The sequence below is a fragment of the Chanodichthys erythropterus genome, chromosome 1 (genome assembly GCF_024489055.1).
Source record: "Chanodichthys erythropterus isolate Z2021 chromosome 1, ASM2448905v1, whole genome shotgun sequence".
Classification (NCBI taxonomy): Eukaryota; Metazoa; Chordata; class Actinopteri; order Cypriniformes; family Xenocyprididae; genus Chanodichthys; species Chanodichthys erythropterus.
Genome location: NC_090221.1, coordinates 19,238,335 through 19,258,620, shown reverse-complemented (window position 1 = coordinate 19,258,620; position 20,286 = coordinate 19,238,335). Strand labels below are relative to the sequence as shown.

At 36.8% G+C, this 20,286-nt stretch overlaps 1 protein-coding gene across 2 annotated transcripts in view; it reads left to right on the top strand.

Annotated features, from left to right (window-relative positions):
* Positions 1 to 1,923: 1,923 nt before the first annotated feature.
* The window catches only part of n4bp3 (NEDD4 binding protein 3), a 33,979-nt gene continuing 15,616 nt past the window's right edge, over positions 1,924 to 20,286 (top strand). Inside the window, exon 1 of one of the 2 annotated variants that reach the window (XM_067381798.1) lies at positions 1,924 to 2,096. The gene's annotated coding sequence lies outside the window, so the exon portion shown is untranslated. Of the gene's footprint in view, positions 2,097 to 9,434; positions 10,815 to 20,286 lie in introns of those variants that run through there. The other variant, XM_067381807.1, reaches the window with a different exon arrangement.

Here is a 20,286-nt window from a genome sequence, read left to right as displayed (position 1 = left end):
AATGAAGGAGTCTATAGGTCTACTATACCATTTATACCATTCATAAGTCTGAGGTCAGTAAGTTTTTATTTATTTAAGTGTTTTTTAAAGAAATTAATACTTTTCATTCAGCAAGGATGTATAGACTTACACATTGTTACACATAAGTTTTATTTCACAAATCTTTTTATTCATCAAATGATTCTGAAAAACAGGTGGTATCCACAAAAATATCAAGCAGCACAGCTGTTTTCAACACTGATAATTATAAGAAATGTTTCTTGAGCACCAAAGCAAATACCAGAATTATTTCTGAAGGAAATGTGACACTGAAGACTAGAGCAGGGGTTTTCAAATTGGGGTCGGGAGACCTCCAGAAGGTTCTAAGGGGTCCCCAGAAAATTTCAGAGAATAAAACGACAAAACAAAAATGGTTAAAGTCTACCGAACAGGTAGACTCATTTTTAAATCTTTCTCTCTTTTTTTGCCGTATACATACTTTCCAGAATTGTAGCCTATATGTTTGCTTTATATCTTTCTAGTGAGTTTTTCTCACTATAGTCCCCTTTATCTTGCTCACTGGTGTTGCAAGGCAGTATTCTTAAAGTACGTATGCAGCTTATACATACATTTATCATGAAAGTTGCTTATACAAATAATTTTTAATTGAATTTAATTGTTCTTCTTCATATTTATAGGCTACATCCAACATTATGTATAGCCCATTTAAAGGGTTAGTTCACCCAAAAATGAAAATTATGTCATTTATTACTCACCCTCATGCCGTTCTACACCCGTAAGATCTTCGTTCATCTTCGGAACACAAATGAAGATATTTTTGTTGAAATCCGATGGCTCCGTGAGGCCTTCATAGGGAACAATGACATTTTCTCTCTCAAGATCCATTAATGTACTAAAAACATATTTAAATCAGTCCATGTGAGTACAGTGGTTCAATATTAATATTATAAAGAAAATTTTTGGGCCGCCAAAAAAACTAAATAACAACGTATTTAGTGATGGCTGATTTCAAAACACTGCTTCAGAAAGCATTGGATCATAAATGAATCAGTGTATCGAATCTGCTGTTCGGAGTCAAAGTCACGTGATTTCAGCCGTTGGAAGTTTGACACGCGATCTGAATCATGATTCGATACACTGATTCATTTATGCTCCAATGCTTCATGAAGCAGTGTTTTGAAATCAGCCATCACTAAATAGGTCGTTATTTTGTTTTTTTGGCGCACCAAAAATATTCTCGTCGCTTTATAATATTAATATTGAACCCCTGTACTCACATGAACTGATTTAAATATGTTTTTAGTACCTTTATGGATCTTGAGAGAGAAAGTGTCATTGCTCCCTAGCTATGCAGGCCTCACGGAGCTATCGGATTTCAACTAAAATATCTTAATTTGTGTTCCGAAGATGAACGAAGGTCTCACGGGTAAGTAGTAAATTACAGAATTTTCATTTTTGGGTGAACTAACCCTTTAAGTTTAGAAACAATATGTTGTATTTATAATGTCACACTTTATTATTTATCTAACATTTTAAATGTTTTTTCATACATAAAAATATATAGATGGATTTTAGGAAGGGAATCCCTCATAAAAGCTTCATCATATCTGGGGTCCTTGGCATCATAAAGTTTGAAAATCGGCTGGACTAGAGTAATGATGCTGAAAATCTAGCTTTGCATACATTTTAAAATGATTTAAAACAGTTATTAGTTACAGTTATAATTTATACCCAATAATATTTCACAATATCACAGTATTTTTTATCAAATAAATGCAGCCTTGGCAAGCAAAACGGACGTCTTTCAAAGAAAGACATACACATCCAGCAGTTCCTTTATGTAATCGCCAGGTGTCGCTATAGAGGCGGCTCTGATAAATGACTGAAGCTGTAGATTAGTTCAAATCTCAGAGAGGGAAACAGGAGCGCAACATTACGTTGTTCAGGACTCCGATATCACATCATCTCCACCGCGTCTCTACAGATCTCCATCGGCGCCGAGGATAGACTCTTTTCTTCTAAAACAACCTAGATAATCTCTTGCGATCCAGACTTCAGTCTCATTTATCTTGTGATTGAGACCGCGAGCAATAATGGTGAGTCTGCTGTGACTTTATAGCTAATCCGTTTGCACTTGCTGCAGTGTCTCTATATAGACCGCCGCATATAGTCTGTATGCACAGCTCAATGGTGCACATCACTGGTCTTTATTATCTATCTATCTATCTATCTATCTATCTATCTATCTATCTATCTATCTATCTATCTATCTATCTATCTATCTACACACACACACATACATATATATATATATATATATATATATATATATATATATATATATATATATATATATATATATGTTTACAGGTGTCTTTCAGTTTGTTACACTGAAGAGCTGCAAAAGAATTTCACATACATGCATGTAAGAACATCTCATGTCAGGCTAATAGTAGTGGACAGCAACATAAAATGTTAAAGAAAGAGAGTTTTTTTATACTTTTAAACAAATGCATTAATCAATGCATCTCATATATCTGCTTAAAATAAACAATTCTTATATAACAGTATTTGTTTGTTTTTGTTTTTTTTGTCATGGTAGCAGATTGTTATCTTCCCAGAGATTGTATATGCGTACAGAGTGGTGCGCTTTTGTTTGAAAAACTATAATGCATTCCTAGCAGGTCAGTTCCATTAGAGTAAGGTCACTAAGAAGTTTTCTCAAAACTTAATAGGTTGCCACAAACCATAAAAAGGCAATTTGCATAGTTGGAGTGCAGGCTGCCTGTTCCTGTCATCTGCCTTGGTGGTCGCATTGCGCTCGGACCCCATCTCACTCTCTCTGCAGCGTGTACGTGTATTTGCGGGCGACTGTTTTGAAATGTTTGGGTGGGAGCCCTTACTCTAGACTGCAGCACTGCTTTTGATGCCCTGAATTTAGGGACAAAAGGGAACTGAGTAAGGTTCTTCTCTGCTAGGCAGTAACCTTGGAAACCAGGGGCCACAACAGGACCCTTGACCTATGGAGTCACGGCCCATTGTGGGAGTGGCTCTCAAGTGGAGCTGGTCAGAGGGCGTGAAGCTCCTCCGCAGGTCTCGCATCTCCTTTCAGCTGCAGAATGTGCAAACGGGGTGTCTAACAGCATAAAACCGCACTTAGGGTGGCTTTTAGTTGGACGGCTGACAATGGACTGCTTCTTGTGCATTTCACTGAATGTTCACAGCGCACGTGCATACAGAGCCACCTAAAGAAGCCACTGGGTTAGGTATTTATTTTTAGGGTTTTCAGCTGTTCTGATTTTGCAGGAAACATCCATGACAGCTGTCAGATGAGACTAACAGTAGAAGCTCATGTCCATGCAAAGAATTTGACACAAACTGTCATACAATCCTTGACTCGCACTGCTGAATATATCATTAGGTAACTGCTCTGCTATTCTGGGCCTGACATAATAACATTAGCTCAACCAATGGCGTGAATTTGGGGGTGGAACTACCTGTCTGACATAATCTAAGCCAAGAGAAGTGTTTGAAACATGTTTGAAAACAGTCATTTTTTGCAATTCTTCTGGATGACACTAGTGGTGCACAGTAATGACACAGTTCACTTAACGATTCTGGTTCCATAATGATACAATATATTTTTAACTTTTTATTAATTTTTTTAATTAATTGTTTCCCCTCCCCCCCAAAAAATGAAGCAGCACAACTGTTTTCAACATTGATAATAATAAGAAATGTTTCTTGAGCATCAAATCAGCAAATTAGAATGATTTCTGTAGGATCATGTTAAAGGCCCACTGAAGAGTGTTGGAACGCGCAACATTATTCCGTGTGTTGACGTAATTTCAACTTAAACAGGAACCCCTTTTTTTAAATAGCCAATAGCATTTCGTTTGAGTCTTACAGCTCGCCAGAGCTGTTAGACTCTCTAAAACCTCTGTTTCCTTCTAATCTCTAACTGTTTCTCCTCATAATGTCCTTTATATTACTTATATACAGCATTATGTGCAGAATTCAAATGTGTCCGATACCTTTTGTGGTTTGTGCCGACTCGTGCTTATGATCCACTCTGTGCTCTCGTGTCTCTGGGCCAGAGCAGATTGTGCGGTTAATGTGAAACTAACGTGAAAACGGACTTCATTCGCGTCAATGGAAAGCATATTTACACTGTCTGAATCATTCCCTATTCTCTATATAGTGCACTACGTGCCATTCACCATGTAGAAACTAGTAAATGTGTGAATAAATGACCGATTTCAGCTGAGGCTTCAGCGTCTGTAAGAGTGTAGGAGGAGGCGGGACTTCAGATTCTAGAGAGCGTTTGATTGGACCTAAGATTTTTTAAGTGTGATGTGATGCCATGAAAATCCGTGATCCATTTTAGCGGAAGTGAGAGACTGTAAGTTTTGAATGCTTATATCTCCTAAATGCGAATTTTGTAATTGTTTTGGAACACACCACCTTAAGGCTAACATATTCATACTAGAAGCTAAAAAACTTAAATTTTGATTTCTGGGGGACTTTAAAGGTAGGGTAGGCAAATTCGGTCCGAATGCAATGATATGATGTCCTACCTGCCTGTAAACATATGTATTTCCATAAATCCGCGCACCCTGCTCGCGTAGACATCACACATTCACAGCGTGTTCCATGAGGCTATGCAGAGTTGTAGACACACAGTCATCAGATGCTGTAAACAAACAGCAGAGATCTTTTACAGTTCCTCCTGAACCAATACAACAAGCTTATGTTGCGTTCATGCCATCTTGTAACTGTAATTACGAGATGGAAACCTTTGATGTTCTACCCAGAGTTGTTCATGTCCTCAGAGTCACACGCGAGCATTTTGAGAATGTGTGAGTTAAAATATGACGTGGTCGCATTTGTGTGAGTTCATGGTCACGCACTCAATCGGTGTCTGCCTACCTGCACTTGCATTAGGGACTTATCTAATATGTCAAGTATTATCGACTATTTGGCTATTTGAAACCAAATCTTCCGCCATCGTCTTGTCAGTCAGCTCCTCACTCTTCTGTTAAATGAAATCTGACTCCTCCTGCTGATCTGTGCTGCAACTCTCGTTCAGCTCATGCTGCACTGAACAAACACGTTCAGTTTTTAATGGAAGTGTCTGTGATTTTGTTTGATTTTTGTTACTATTCACCTTATTTCTCAGGTAAGAGTGGGCACGGCCATTTGTAAATTTAATGTATCTGTCATTCACTTCCGGTTATTTTTAGCTATACAAAACAGCTCATTGATGGTGCTTGATATTACAAACTGGATATTGCAAATTGTTATTTCCTATAGCAGCTAATAAAACTGAAGTCTCACATTCACAGAAAACACCTTAAAAAAAATCTAAAAATCAAACGACAGTGGGTGGGCAAGTGATGTAACCTGCGTTGCGGCTAAACACCGGTAACATAGGTAACACCTACTATCGCAGCAAGCCTATCAGTCATATACATGTGCATGGTGCACTAATGATGAAACGCGCAAATTAGGCATTTAGGAATTAAGTCGTCTAAACATGAAGAGGTCGGTAGCTGATTATTTTAAAAAACAAGTGTGTAGGGTTGAGGATGCTAGATTGCTATTGCTTGCCTCTCCTAAATTTACTGCTCTACCTTTAAGACTGCCGAAATACCTGATGAAAATTCAGCTTTGCATCACATGAATAAATTACATTTTAAAATATATTCAAATATTAAACAATTATTTAAAATTGTAATAATATTTCACAGTATTGCTGTTTTTACTGTATTTTTGATCAAATAAATGCAGCCTTGGTCAGTTCGTTGAAAAACATTTTAAAAATCTTACCAAGCTTTTGTACTGTATAACCAACAAGTGAGTAATACTAATTTGGCATAAGCAATAGGAGAACAGGTGTGCGGCAAGGAAGGCATCATTCAACATTATCAGAAACTACACCTTTGATGCTGGTGCCTGCAGGCCTTTGGCTCAGCAACTAAACCATGCATTAGCATGCAATATCTTCACCTGTTTATGCTTCTATCCTGTAGCCCTGTAGTTTTTATAGACCACTTAATATTCACCTTGCACAACTGAAACCTGTAAACATTCTTCACTCTTTTGTCATTTGCATTGTTAGAAAATAACTAAATAAAGTAGCCAAAGTTGACAGTAGTTTATCTATTTTCAAAATACTGTAGCTTATCCAGTAACAAGCTACTTTTAGTGGTCTAGTGCAACAAAAATATACATTAGAGTTTTCCCCACATTTTCATATTTCACATAAATATTTTACTATAAAAAGACTTCTGCAGAGAGATTTGAATTGGTGAATCATTTTTGAATCTCTTACATGAGTTGCTCAAATGAATGTTTTAAAAAAATTAAAATCTGTGGCTGTCTTCTTACAGCTAAATATTTAGTTAAAGGTGCAATACGTAAGAATTTTGCAGTAATATATCCAAAAACCACTAGGTCAGTGTTATATATTTTGTTCACTTGACTACTTACAATATCCCAAATGTTTGCAACTATTTGTGAATTGTGAGAAAATTGCAATTTTAACAAAGGCTCCGGGACGTGTGAGGAGTCGCCTGTCAACTGCGTCAAACCTGCGTTACCCTGGAAACATGGAACAGTATGGAAACACCAAAGACGCTTTAATATATTACACATTTTAATAGACAAGGGAACAACTGTTTTGATATATTTATAGACAGAAAACTAATTGTTGTTATATAGCTCAACATTAGTCTTATTGTTTAAATCTAATTTTCTTGATTTTTTGCGTGTACCACGCTTTTCCTCAGAGAAAAACACTATTTTGTCAAATAGCTAACATAGCATAATCAGATGCAGCTTTATTTTTAGTAACAGTAATACAGCATTTTCTCCATCATACAGTATGTTTTAAAATTAATTGCATGCCATTTATCAACACAAGCCATCCACATGATTTTTTCTCAAGTCCTATCCCAATTCTTTTCCACTGGCTGTGAGGTGAAGACCACGTCTCCCAAGATTCCGCGCTCAAACATCATCAAGCTACGCCTTTGTTTTGAATCATAGACTGTAAAAAAAGATGGACGACGCGATGCCGCTTCCTTCCATTGTATTGAACTGAAGCCAAAACGGACGCCGATGGGCGCTGACACGTTAAAAAAAAAAAAATACGTTTGGAACCTGGGCATGCACACATAGACTCGTCAGTGGAGCCCGGAGTCACGGTATCAAACTTCCGCCCAGACGGCTGCGTCATCATTGATGTATTTTCAATCGGCTATATAAATTATACGTAATTTAAAATTCTACCTATAAAATAATAGGCTATTCTGTTTTTAGAGCAATAATATTTTTGAAACAGCAAATTCAGTAGATGAACTCAATATAATATGCCTCTAGAAACTCTAAAATGTCAGAAACGGTCCTGCCATTTTAAATAAAATGTTTAAACTAACGTTACAGGAGATCAATTGCTGTAGACAGTGCTCTATAATTAATTAGAGTAGGCTATCATTAGTTTTATCCTGCTAATTATTATTTTATACCCATAAAAATAATTATAACTGCCAGATAACGATCACCTGCTTTTTTCCGTCATGGCTAACGTGTTAGGCGTGTTATCTTAACTAATAACGTTTATTAATTAGCTTATGAAGTCCACATTTAACGTTACCGAGAAAAGCTCAGATATCCATCAGATCCTGTAGGTCAGTTAGTACAATTTACTGCTGAACAACACATTTTGTCGGTGTGAAATAATACAGAAATTGAAAATGAATAGTTATTTATTTATCTTCAATCTCCCCTCGAAGCTCCGACAGTCCTCAGACAAGCTGTCAATAAACTGTGAATCACGATGAAACGCCCTGTTTCTATAGCACCAAATTGCTAGCTAAAATCAAACTTATCACAAAAATGAACAATTGAATATATATCAGCGTGATGACAACTACCGTAAATGACCAAAACCTTCTTTCGGAAAATTTTATTTTAAGCATAATTTACTTTTATGTTTTAACTAAGTCTCATTCGTCTCGTTTTTAACTAAGTCTCATTCATCTGCATTGAGCGGGCGGGGTTTATGACCTGTACTGCATCCAGCCTCCAGGGGGCGATCAAAGAGCCCGCAGCTTCACTTTTCAGGATGTATGAGGCACACCCGTTTTTGAATAGGCCTCTAGCGGACAGAAAATATTACATATTGCACCTTTAATTCAAAAGCCCTCCTTGTTTTTGTGCCAAAAAAAGTAACTTGAATGTAGTTAGATTTTTGTTAGTTGTCTTTAGTAAATAAATAAATAAAGTTTAACTACTTTAAATTATGAGTAGCTATTTCAAAGTTGCTTCACCAACAGGGTATTCCAGGTTGCTCATAACTACATACTGTAAATGCTACCAGCCACAAGAGGTTTGTAGCATAGCTGGACCCAGTGAAATGAACTAATCATGGCTATAATCATCCTGCTGAGTTTTTCCTCCTCTTCACCTCTCCTTGCTGGCCCGCTATCCCATGAGCCCCATTGGCTCATCTCACACTGCGTAGAAAGTCTCGTGCAGGATTAGGATTAGTCAGCTTTCTTTGTCAGGACACACCCTTACACTGAGATTCTCCTTTTGCCTTTAGATCCTTTTATCCGTTGAGAGAAGCGTCTGTTGTTGTAATTAAAGATTTGTAGCTTTGGAGGAAAAAATAGAAGCTCAAATCCTGCAACATTACCTCTGATGCAAAATGATGATTAAATTGACTCTATTTCAGTAATGTATCCTGCTTGGCCAAAAGTCATTCTGGATGTTTGTTTGCCTTCAAGCACATACTGTAGCTTTGTGATGATTCTTTATGATTCTGTTATTATACCAAACAAACCAAGTGCTGACTGTGCTCTTGCAAAGTGGTTCCACAACAATCTTTTGGTATGAAACATTTCCTTTGCTCTGGGTTGCTAACACAATGGATCAGTTTCATTCCCATGTGATAATGTGTTATTGGAAAGAATTTGATTTGGCTTAATTTCGCTACCTATATAACAATTAATTAAATACAACAAGGCCTGGTTGTACGATCTAATCATTGTTATTTTAGATAACCCCAATAATTTTTCAGTTTAAATTTCAATCACATTTTGCCATCCAAATAAGGGAAATTTAGGCACTTAAATGCCTTCAAATACATGATATTCTGTCATCTTCTCTGGTGTGGTAGGAAGAAGAAAGAGTGTCAAAAGAATAACATATATATTTTATACAGTACACAAATATAGTCAAATGTCTTCCTTCAAAATGAAGGTCTTTGACTGTGGGTTTATTCAGATTGCATCATATTTATTATATTATATTATATTATATTATATTATATTATATTATATTATATTATATTATATTATATTATATTATATTATATTAATAAACTGCTCAGAGATGCAAAGGTTGATCTAAATGCAGTAGTTTATTTAAGGGTAATCCAAAGACGTGATCCAAAAAACAGGCAAAGGTCATAAACACAGGGTAAACAGTCCAATACAAACACCAGGCTTGAAACTCAGGCAAACAAGGTGATCCAGACAACAGGCAGGGGTCAAAACCACAGAACAGAAAATCAATGGCACTCTCAGAAATGCAGTAATGACACATACAAGACTTCGCAATCAATGCTAGAATGAACCAGGCATATATTGTCAGGGACTGACAAGGTAATGTGAACCAGCTGAGAACCATCAGAGATAATGAGAACGTGAGTTCTGGGAAATGTAGTTTGTGAGGAAATGACATGGTCTATATTATATTATATTATATTATATTATATTATATTATATTATATTATATTATATTATATTATATTATATTATATTATATTATATTATATTATATTATATTAATAAACTGCTCAGAGATGCAAAGGTTGATCTAAATGCAGTAGTTTATTTAAGGGTAATCCAAAGACGTGATCCAAAAAACAGGCAAAGGTCATAAACACAGGGTAAACAGTCCAATACAAACACCAGGCTTGAAACTCAGGCAAACAAGGTGATCCAGACAACAGGCAGGGGTCAAAACCACAGAACAGAAAATCAATGGCACTCTCAGAAATGCAGTAATGACACATACAAGACTTCGCAATCAATGCTAGAATGAACCAGGCATATATTGTCAGGGACTGACAAGGTAATGTGAACCAGCTGAGAACCATCAGAGATAATGAGAACGTGAGTTCTGGGAAATGTAGTTTGTGAGGAAATGACATGGTCTATATTATATTATATTATATTATATTATATTATATTATATTATATTATATTATATTATATTATATTATATTATATTATATTTTCGTAGCATTAAAGTTTATTATATGGGCCTATTTTATAAAAAAAATAATTATTATAGTATATATGATTATAAATAAAAAAAACAAAAACATATTAGGCTTACACTGTAAGTGACATGAACAAAACTCAAATCTCAATTATTTGTATGACAGTTAATCGTCAGCACAAAATTCTTGAAAATATTATGGCTGCCAATATATTAAAACAACCTATAACATTTTTTAGTTCCAATTTACTTGGGTGCAAAACATTTAACCCTAGGTCACGCCAGCTGTTGTTTTGGATGAAATGTCTGTACTAATGAGGAAATAAATAATAATTTGTGTGACCCATAGTTGATATGGGTTCATTTCCTCCTCCTCAAATTTCCAACCAATCATAAATGACAGAAACTACTTCAGGGTGATATCGATTACAACACTTTGTTTCCATTACTCAAATATTTTTCATAGTGTTAAACAGGTTGTAATTCAAAGCTGGAAATCAGTTTGCAGTTTTTCTCTGAAGGTATGTTGGGCTGCAGTATAGAAGAGGAGTCAAACTCCTATACTTATTGTTTCTTTTTATAGCTGTCTAATGGCTGCTCTCCATAAATGTACAGTGTTGTGTAGTTTTTCTGAGGTTTTTCCTTTTTTTGAGTTTGGAGTTTGGAGTCTATTTTTCCACTTCTTTTGTAGGTCTTGCAATGAAAAAAATACTCAAATTTGTTGATGAAAGATGTTCTATGACTTTTCTAAGCAATTAGTCTTGATTTTCATACCTATTCAAACTTAAATATCTTCTAAGGAACTCAAAATTTTGGATTCATGATGATGGACTGAGGTTGAGGATCGGTTGTCTCTCATCAGGAGTCAAGATAGATATCTCAGTGCAGGCTTAGACTTGTCTACCTTACCACATCTTCATCCTCCCTCTGCTCTCTTTCTTCTTTTTCATTCGGTACTCCTTCTCCTCTGTCATCTCTGAAAGGCCTTGGCAATGGTTGAATTTACGGAATCTTCTAGACTGACGAGCCTGGAGGGGAGAGAATATGCAACACTGTATTTAAGAAACATGACTGGGGCACAGTTGCGTTTACGAATTACAAAGTCTGCTTCGTCCTTCAGTAGCTATTTATTTTTCTGTTTGATCTCTCTGCCAGCCTGCCTGTGAAATAACCCTCATGTAAATATGGCCTTTCCAAAAATCTCTCTCCCAGAAAGAATATGTTTGTCTAGTTGATCCTTGGCCAAGAGTGACGTACTTTACATTGGTTAAAGTGTATCATAAAGTCAGCTGAGGCATTCTAGAAGTGAGATTAGCCCTTTCTGACACCTGTAGCAAAATCGAATGATGATGTATCGACCAATACCAAATATTTTTTTCGCTTAAAGTTGCCCTAGAACTTTTTTAAAAAAGATGTAATATAAGTCTAAGGTGTCCCCTGAATGTGTCTGTGAAGTTTCAGCTCAAAATACCCCATAGATTTTTTTTTATTCATTTTTTTAACTGCCTATTTTGGCGCATCATTATAAATGAGCCGATTCAGGGCTACTGGCCCTTTAATTCTCATGCTCCACGCCCACGGAGCTCTCGCTTGCCTTGAACAGTGCATAAACAAAGTTTACACAGCTAATATAACCCTCAAATGGATGTTTACAAAGTGTTCGTCATGCATGCAGTATGTATGCGTCGGATTATGTGAGTATGGTATACTGTTATATTGTTTACATTTGATTCTGAATGAATTTGAGGCTGTGATCCATGGCTAACGGCTAATGCTACACTGTTGGAGAGATTTATAAAGAATGAAGTTGTGTTTATAAATTATACAGACTGCAAGTGTTTAATAATGAAAATAACGACGGCTCTTGTCTCCGTGAATACAGTAAGAAACGATGGTAACTTTAACAGTACATTAGCAACATGCTAACGAAACATTTAGAAAGACAGTTTACAAATATCACTAAAAATATCATGATATCATGGATCATGTCAGTTATTATTGCTCCATCTGCCATTTTTCGCTATTGTTCTTGCTTGCTTACCTAGTCTGATGATTCTGCTGTGCACTGCCCTTGTCTAATGCCTTTCATAATGTTGGGAACATGGGCTGGCATTTGCAAATATTGGGGCGTACACCCCGACTGTTACGTAACAGTCGGTGAGATTCGCCTGTTCTTCAGAGGTCTTTTAAACAAATGAGATTTATATAAGAAGGAGGAAACAATGGAGTTTGAGACTCACTGTATGTCTTTTCCATGTACTGAACTCTTGTTATTCAACTATGCCAAGATAAATTCAATTTTTCATTCGAGGGCACCTTTAAAGTATGAAGTATATGTATATCTCAATAACTGTTATGTAGAATCAACTTAATACATAACAGGTACTGATACAGAGGTATATATAAATTCAAATTAATGTCAAATCTAGTCACGTGGATACCACAAGAAACGGACTCATTTCATGTAGAACAAGCCCTCCATTTTATTCAAGTGTCTCCCACCAGCATGATGTAATTTGATGCTCTGGAGAGCTTGCCAAGGCTGCTTGCGTGGTGTAGTGTGCAAGACTAAGTCTATTGTTTAGACACATTGCAAGATGACAACACAACATGTTTCCCACTGGACACCAGGTTCTGCGGTGATCCTCTGAACTTCTCCATCACAAACATTTTATTCTTTGGCCTAAAGCACTTTCTGTATCCTAGTTGGTTCCGCATTAGCAGCATTCGATATTGCTGCCCATGGCACAAGTAGTGTCCTTCACATTTGTCACAGAACAAGGAGAACAGGTTCTTCCACACCGGCACCATAGAAAGGCGCGCTTTCTTTACAAAAGGCAGAGAGGGGTGATCAGTGTAGCAGTGGCAGGAGAGAGTAACCAGAGACATTCCCAGGGGTTTTCCTGGCCGTAGTCTGGCAGCAGGTCCGTGGGAGTGAAGGAAGAGATGCTTAACTGCTGATGGGTAATTTGGATCTCTCCTCAACGGCATTAGGAGGAAATCAAATATATGTGCTTTGACTGGAAGAAAAGAGAGCTACGGCAGCAAGTTTTCCTCAGGTGAACATCTTGTTTTGCATTTTATTTTATGTAGCCGTATTTCATTGTATGAAAAAAGCTTCTCTCTAGTGTTTGTACCATCATTAAATAAGGACCAGAGAGTATGTTTGTCTCCAAAAACTGCCTCGCTGTGACATTCAACTCTCTCTGCCTCACAGAAGGCTCTCCGCATCATAAAAGATCCTCTCGGCATACAAACCTATTATGGTTCGGCTGATTAACTTCCATTCTGTTTACTGTCAAGAAAGTTGTGAAGTGAGACTCTTTGTAGCCTTTGGGAAGCTTATTTGCAATTGAAATGCAATGCACCAATTTCTTTTATACTGATGTCAAATGAGTATAAAAGGATTTGCATTGTTTTTTTTTTACCAGTACAAGTTATATCCTCACTCCCTGCAGGGACAACATTGTAATTCTAAAAACTATTGCGCAAGGGTGGCATTGTTCAGATCCATGCTTTGTGTTCAGAGACCACTGACAAGGTTTAAATCCTCCATCTCATGGTGTTACAGATGTGTAAAGTCATAATTAAAGGCTAAATACAAAGAAGTCACAAAATAATTCTTATTCTCATCCTTAAGTTCATAAAAACAAACAAAAATCATGTTTACATTAAAGGATTAGTTCACCCGAAAATTAAATTTCTGTCATTTATTACTCACCCTCATGTAGTCCCAAACCCGTAAGACCTTCGTTCATCTTCGGAACACAAATTAGGATATTTTTGATGAAATCCGAGGGTATCTGATCCACACATAGGCATCAAAGACATTGTTTCTTTTGTGGTCCAGAAAGGTACTAAATACGTTGTTAAAACCGGCGATGTGACTACAGTGGTTCAACCTTAATATTCTGACGTGACGAGAATATTTTCTGTGCTCAAAAACAAACCAAAAATAACAACTTTATTCAACAAATTCTTCTGTCCCATGTCATATTACTATGCTATTTTCGTTGCAGAGCTAGTCGGCCAATACTATTCTCATTACTTCATAATATAAAGATTGAACCACTGTAGTCACATCGCCCGTTTTAACAATGTATTTAGTACCTTTCTGGACCTTAAAAGGTGCAATGTCGTTACTGCCTATGTGTGGATCAGAAACCCTTGGATCTTAATTTGTGTTCCGAAGACAAATGAAGGTCTTAAGGGTTTAGGACGACATGAGGGTGAGTACTTAATGACAGAAATTTCATTTTTGTGTGAACTAACCCTTTAATGCACTCACAATAGCAGTCTATAGGACAAGACACTGGGATAAATGTTAAAATTCGCACTGTTTGGAAGCAATACTTAAACATCATACATGTTAACATGTCAATTCACTCAATAATATAGTCTAACTTTTACAAGATACTTGGAAGGGTACTAAAAAGATTACACATGACATACATTGGTCCCGTGTAACTAGAACTGTCCCATCACTAAAGAACAATGTGGACATTGTCATTGTGGACAAAAACACTGTGCATTACTGTAAATCAGAATCAGGTTTTTGAATAGAGACCCATAATTGGTTTACATAAAAATAAAGAAAATAAAGATAATATGCATCTGATGCATTAAAATTAAAAAATAGTAATACTAATTTTTATACAATTTGTAACACACTACCCTTCAAAAGTTTAGAATTGGTAAGATTGTTTTAAATGTTTTTGAAAGACTCTCTTCTGCTGACCAAGGCTGCATTTATTTGATAAAAAATACAGTAAAAACTGTAATATTGTGAAATGTTATTATAATTTAAAATAAACGTTTTCCGAATCTTGTTTTTACATACTGTAGAGCAAATTATTTACTGTGGTAATCGACAAGATGTCACAGATCTTTTCAATAAAGATTAACTTGCATTTTAACCCAGAACATTCCTTTAAATATAATCCAAGATGATATCATGACCTTGAGCGAAACAAGGAACTGATTGTTCAGTGAAACTCTGACATAGTAAAAACTACATAAAGTGCTCATTTCCAAGAAATCCAATGCATTTTTTTTCAGTCAATTCAGTCTTAAAGGGTTGGTTCAACCCAAAATGAAAATGTTGTCATTAATTACTCACCCTCATGTCGTTCCAAACCCGTAAGACTTTCGTTCATCTTCAGAACACGAATGAAGATCTTTTTGATGACAGAATGCCAAACAGCTTGATTCATATGGATTAGTTTTACAATCTCTTTATGAAGTTTTTGAAGCGTCAAAGTGGTAATTACAAAGGCAGTTTATGGAAGAAATTCTGACAGCATTCTATCATCAAAAAGATCTACTTTTGTATTCCGAAGATGAACGAAAGTCTTACGGGTTTGAAGCGACAAGACGGTGAGTAATAAATGACATAATTTTCATCTTGGGGTGAACTAACCCTTTAAAAACAGACGGAGATGTCATTTAATGTCATCAGAAATGTTTTTCCAAAGCTTTACCACACTACTGCCCTGCTCCAAGTCTGATAATTAATTCATTGATGCTCATCTTGGCAAATCTGGGTTGATCTTTCTCTTCAGCTTCTCTTTTTCTTGGTCTTATCTCAATATCCCAGTCAGGACAGCCATAAAACCATATTAATTATTACCTCCACAGAAATGTGAGGAATGTCCATTTTTTACCCACTTATCTTACTTACTTCTCGTAAAGAATGTACCATTCGGCTCAGGGTGCATGAATCTCACTGAAAAGGGTCAGATAGAAGGAATGAGAGCAGGGGTGGCTCACATGAACTCAATGAGAAAAGTAAACAGAAAAAGAGCTGTTTAAACAATAGAACCTGATGCCCCTCCTCGCCACTGACCTATTACGACATTACACTGCCTGGACTGTTGTTCATTTTGAAATGTTAGTTGGTACCTGTAAAGATGTAGGCTGATTTCAGAAGCATAGCATTGTTGTTATTCTTGTCCTACATGGAAATGAACCACTGCTTGCACCTTACATGTTCATTTAATAAATATTTTGTCTATTTTGATTATTCTACTGTCAATAAGAGTACAGTATTTTCCATGTTTAAATCCATACCATGTTGTTTTGCCTAAAAATAAGTGAAAATGCCAAGCAATGCCCCCCAAAAAACAGTAAAATGAGTAAAAAAGTTCTGTACTGAATATATCTAGTGATACTCAGTTATAAAATATGAAAATATTCCGAAATATTTCATAAAATGCACTTTGTTTGTGATCTCTATAACATTAAAATTCTTATCCAGTAATCACAATCTACTGGAAAAGTCATGGAAGTTCACTGGTGAAAAAGTGTGTTCTACAATTGATTAATTTTAATGTGATTGTAAACGGGGACATTTGAATTTATTTGTAGTCCAATTAATTACACAAGCCAGATTGCTGTTATATATTTGCAGATACTTCTTTTCTGCAGCCCTTTGAATGCTAATCAACCATGCCACATAATTTAAAAGCAGTGTATCATGCATTCAATTCTTTGTAGGTGTTAACAGGCAAAGCACATCCCGGCTATATTTACTGAAAGTTTCTAAAGGTAGGTGTGAAGTTTCCATTCAGTTGCCATAGTGACTGCTGAAAACGCGTCCATAAAACACAGACAAGTGCCCTTAAAGTTGCATGTTGCGGTCGAGTAATGGAACATCTGAATCTCTCGTTGCACTAATTTCTCATATAGTTGTTTGAAAAAGTGCTTTGGGTCAGTATTGACAGCACTCAGCAGGCGGTGGACATGGATTTAGTCTGTTAAAACAAACCTGAACAGCTCAGGTCTGTGCTGGGCACTTCAAAGCATTAGGGCTAATACGATTGAACACTCTCAGAGTGACCTCCACAAAGCCTCCTCGCAAACTAATCTTCACTACATTAACGCACATGTGGGATTTGACACCTCTACATGGCTTTGGTTCTGCTTCAGACCACATTTCCTAATTTTCTTGCCCATACATGAGCACATTTTTTGTTTTGGATGCATGAATCAAGTGGTAATCGCTGCAATTTGTTAGATCAACCTATGTGCATTTTGCATATTGACTGTAATTCAAATTTTCTTTATGCTAACCAGTGTTGGGGAAAGTTACTTTTAAAAGTAATGTGTTACTTTTTATGGAAAGTAATGTGTTACATTACTTTTGCATTACTTTTTCTCACCTGGGCTGGTTTGCTTGTGCTATTTTTGGTAAATGCAAAGGACTTTTCACATGTAAACTGAAATGAATAAGCCTTTACCGTTACTTTACTAGTTACTTGAAAAAAGTAATCTGATTAACTTGCATTTCTTGTAATGCATTACTCACAACACTGATGCTAACCATGTTAACAATTCCTGTAATATTCAAAACTACAGCATGATAGCGAGTGTGATATTTCTTTAATAGAACATATTTAATTTAATTTTAGACACATAATTGCCAGTATCGTTGATTTTGCTTTGCAAATGAAAATAGTTCCCAAAGAATCCACAGCAGAACTGTTGAGTGTCTTTGAACAACACTATGGTTTTTCGTTCTTGAATGAATTGGGGTTTTGAAAAAATTGTTTGAGTGAATGATTCAATCACTAACTTATCAAGACTTCGTTCTTGAATAAATCAGTGTTTTTTTATTTATAAAGCGCCTTTCCCAAGCTCAAGGTCGCTATACAAGAAGATAATACATAAACACAGCATCAAACATAAATACATACGTCATACAGTACATACATACAGTTAGGGTTGGTGCATGAATTTGAACGATTCCGATTTCGAATCCTTGTTTTGATTCTGGTTCCTAAAAGAGGCAGGGTCAAAAAAAGTTTAGGATATTTTAAATGAGCTAGCTAACCAACTGTGGCGACCAGGGCGGGCGAGAGCCGTGAGGGAACGGCGCGAGGCCGGTGGCGCGAGTGTTAATGAGCTTCACCTGGGAGGCGCACCGGCCTTGAGTCCCTCATGGAGGAGCTCCGGGGGCATAAAAGGAGGAGTGACTACAGTGAAGGATGAGAGAGGACCAGGCCTGGACTTTATTTTATGTTTTATTATGTTTGTTTGGCCGGCAGACGTCCGTGAGGTCTGCCGGCATTACTTTCGTTTTGTTCTTTGTTTATTTTATATTAAAGTTTGGTTCAACATTCGACGGTTCCCGCCTCCTTCTTCCCACATCTACTAACCTTGTTACACCAACGGTCTTTCTGAAGGAAATAGTCTGACCTTCTCCATCAATTTTAATTCTATGAACTTTTTACTTTTTATGAACTTTACTATGAAGAGGAAGAGGCAACGGAGGACGGTCAGCATAGCGCGTCAAAGACGGGGCACACATTTATTTCTACTCCATGAACTCGGAGGTGTTTTATCATGTTCGACGTGCACCCTCCTATGCACAAAACAATCTTGCCGCAAATGTTGCATTTTGCCGAGATTTCGTTCTGTTTAGAAAAGTGAAGCCACACTTTGGACCGCTGATGCACGCTATCCATGTTCAACTCGCTCGGTTATGCCAACACTTCCAGTGGACACTTCTTCGTTGGTGTTCCAGTCGGCGGACTGTGAATCGAAAATAGGAATCGAAATTTAAACTTTTGAACGATTCCGGGAAAATCGCAAAGCTAGTCCCGGTTCCAATCATTACTCGATACTCGATACCCAAGCCTACATACAGTATCTCACAGAAGTGAGTACACACCTCACATTTTTGTAAATATTTTTTTTTATATCTTTTCATGTAACAACACTGAAGAAATGATAATTTGCTACAATGTAAAGTAAATGAGTGTACAGCTTGTATAACAGTGTAAATTTGCTGTCCCCTCAAAATAACTCAACACACAGCCATTAATGTCTAAAACGCTGGCCACAAAAGTGAGTACACCCCTAAGTGAAAATGTCCAAATTGGGCCCAGTGTCAATATTTTGTGTGGCCACCATTATTTTGCAGCCCGGTTTAAGGTCTTGGCAATCTTCTTACAGCCTACACCATCTTTATGTAGAGAAACAATTCTTTTTTTCAGATGCTCAGAGTGTTCTTTGCCATGAGGTGCCATGTTGAACTTCCAGTGACCAGTATAAGAGAGTGAGAGCGATAACACCAAATTTAACACACCTGCTCCCCATTCACACCTGAGACCTTGTAACCCTAACGAGTCACATGACACCGGGGAGAGAAAATGGCTAATTGACCCTTTGCCGGGAGTTTGATTGACAAGCGATCTATACAATCATAACGCCGAATTCGCCATTTTGTCCAAAAAGCGTTAGAAGATTAACCTCGGTGGACATGAACTTAAAAAATAGTGTGTACTGACATCTTTCCACGTTTGAAACAACATTCCTTTTCATGTTCTTTCATGTTTATTTGATGCTATAAATTAACTAGTAGGAAGCTGGGGCTTTGTTTAATATCATAAGTAACCTGCTCTGTTTTGTCTGTCGACGTGGCAGTGTCCTCTTTGCTCCACAATGTATTTTACACCACGTGTGGCGTGAAAGTGCCATGGCTTGTTGGACAAAGCAACAGTAACTAAGGGGGGCGGGTCTTTGCGAAGGGTCAATTGGGCCCAATTTGGACATTTTCACTTAGGGGTGTACTCACTTTTGTGGTCAGCGGTTTAGACATTAATGGCTGTGTGTTGAGTTATTTTGAGGGGACAGCACATTTACACTGTTATACAAGCTGTACACTCACTACTTTACATTTTAGCAAAGTGTCATTTCTTTAGTGTTGTCACATGAAAAGATATAATAAAATATTTACAAAAATGTGAGGGGTGTACTCACTTCTTTGAGATACTGTACATATACACATACATAAATACATATACACAGTAACTAAACAGCAAAAACTATACAGAGGGGGGCAGGAAATACTGTTAGAAAACATAGGTCTTTAGTTGTGAATTTAGTTTTGAATGAGAATATAGTAGAGGTGTCACAAAGAGTTAGTTAGCCAAAGAGAATTCCAGAGTTTCGGAGCCACAGCACTAAATGATCTATCACCCATTGATGAAA